This window comes from Poecilia reticulata, unplaced genomic scaffold, assembly GCF_000633615.1.
Source record: "Poecilia reticulata strain Guanapo unplaced genomic scaffold, Guppy_female_1.0+MT scaffold_290, whole genome shotgun sequence".
Classification (NCBI taxonomy): domain Eukaryota; kingdom Metazoa; phylum Chordata; class Actinopteri; order Cyprinodontiformes; family Poeciliidae; genus Poecilia; species Poecilia reticulata.
In genome coordinates this window covers 55235-57363 of record NW_007615067.1, presented here as the reverse complement: position 1 = coordinate 57363, position 2129 = coordinate 55235, and the positions used below count along the sequence as shown (strand labels likewise).

Sequence of the window (2129 nt, the reverse complement as noted above, 5' to 3'; positions counted from 1 at the left end):
GCTGAGTGGAGTGGTGGACCGCTCCAAGATGGCCGCCCTAAATCTCGTCAGCGACAATAGGCGAGAGCGGCCTTGAGGGTCTATCCTTGTATTATGTCTATGCAAGGGGCAGCACCGCCAGTCTGAGCGCAAGGAGACCGTCGAATGCGGCCGCCATGTTGGACAGGGAAAAGGCGCAGGCTAAAACGCTTCAGGTCAGGAACTAAAATATTTAGACCCTTCAAACCTGGCCTTGATTATTCTACTCTTGCAGCAGAATAATTATAACCTTGTTTGTGTTAATGAGAAATCTTAAAACATTTACTTAGATGCTCTTGTTTCTGTCCCAGGTTCAAACAGAACAGTGCTCATTAGCAGAACCTCTCCTGAACTTTGACCTGCTAGTTGGACCGTTTGAATCAGCTGTGATGAAACGGAGCCTTGTCTAAAACTGGCAGGACACTGGGCTTTGGGGACTGGAGCTGGACTCCAGTGGTTTATGCAGATGTCCATGACCTTTATATATATTGTGGTTATCAGGGCCGTGCAGAGGCCACTAAGGGGCAGGAGCTCAACAAAAGGGGCCCATCTAACCTCCTTCTAAGATATTAACAAACAGCTTTCAGTTTAATAAACAATGATAAATTACTAAAATGTGACATAAACAATCAAAGCTAACAAACATCTCCATATAGAGCATAACTCTATGCATATGTTAGATATTTTATTAGTCATTTCTTTCTGCATTTTGTTATAGGAAAGTTTTTCAATATTCAAACCAGCAATTTATCCGGATATGTAACTCAGAGCTGGACCAGCAGACATATTTAGTCTTTACATAATTACACTATTAAARTATAAACTAGGGCTCAATGCAGCCGTTCAGTGACTGTAATCTATAACAGATCTGCCTGTTTGCTGAGTGGAGATGAAGACGGTCAGGACAGCAGAGCTGCAGCAAACTTTAACTGGACTGCAGGAAAAAGACACATATTGAATAGTTAATGTCACCATGAGAAAAGCTGCTAGTTTAGCTTAACTAACGTTAAACATTTAAATCACAGTCGTCTCATGAAGATTTATGATGTGAGCAAATAAATGTTTGTTTGGTAAAAAACTAAGTTCACGAGACAAAAATTAGTTATTTAATTAAAAAGTTTTTTAAACAAACTTTTTGTTTTTAAAAAAGAAATCATTACAATTTTATTTTACTTAACTGAGGTTATTTTGTTTCATTGAATAATTAGGAAACAAATTTATCTTCATCCTCTGAGAACCAGAAACTTAAAGTCTGGTTGAGTTTTTCCTTCATTAATGATAAACTTTTATTACATTCATTAAATCCATCATGGTAATTCAGGGTGAGTTATTGTTAATTCTACATTAATATCCTTGTTGGACTTTTATTTAAGTGTTATTCTCCTTCAGGATACATTTACCTAACGCTGAATAAATGAAATGTACATCATGCAGCAAAGGAAGTTAGAAGATCTGACATGTATCCATATGGAGATGATCRGTTCTGGACGGGCGATGAGCCTTATGGCATAATAAATACTGAAGAATGACTGATATCATTATAGATACAGGGGAGAAGCTTTTAGTTATCTAGCTTTGCTAGCACAGTCGTTAGCTAGCAGCTAGCTAATAGCACAACAACAACAACCTAATGTCTGTCTGATAAAATACTGAATAGATAAGAACAGTTTCTCCTCCCCTCAGTGGTTCTTCAGAGAAAGGCAGACGCAGAGGCCTGTCAGTGTCTGTTGTATTTCATTACCTCTCTGCTTAAACCGCGACTCCGAGCTGAAGCAGAAACGATACTTCAACGTTTTCCGTCATCTGACAAGCAGCAAGTCTCCACTTTATTCACCAAAAACTGATCTGTGATCTGGAACGTTCGCTACGTTTAGCTCCAGTTAGCCGCCTCATCTCACTGCGAGAGGCAACTGGGTCACAGGCAAAAGGTCAAAGGTAACAAGGTGACCGGGGGGCTTATTATGTTGTACAAAATAATAATAATAATTTTAGTTCATGTTATTATGTGTCACAAGAGGGTTTAGAAAATAATACCAAAAAAAATTAACTTGACCAAAAGGGCATTTGGGGGCAAGGAGCAAAAGGGGCAGGTGCTCAAGCCCCCCCCCCCC

The 2129-nt window shown here is 39.4% G+C and overlaps 1 long non-coding RNA gene across 1 annotated transcript in view; it reads left to right on the top strand.

Moving 5' to 3' along the window:
* Positions 1-138: 138 nt before the first annotated feature.
* The window catches only part of LOC108166003 (uncharacterized), an 8538-nt gene continuing 6547 nt past the window's right edge, over positions 139-2129 (top strand). Inside the window, exon 1 of the long non-coding RNA XR_001776316.1 lies at positions 139-194. This is a non-coding gene — a long non-coding RNA (uncharacterized LOC108166003). The remainder of the gene's footprint in view (positions 195-2129) is intronic.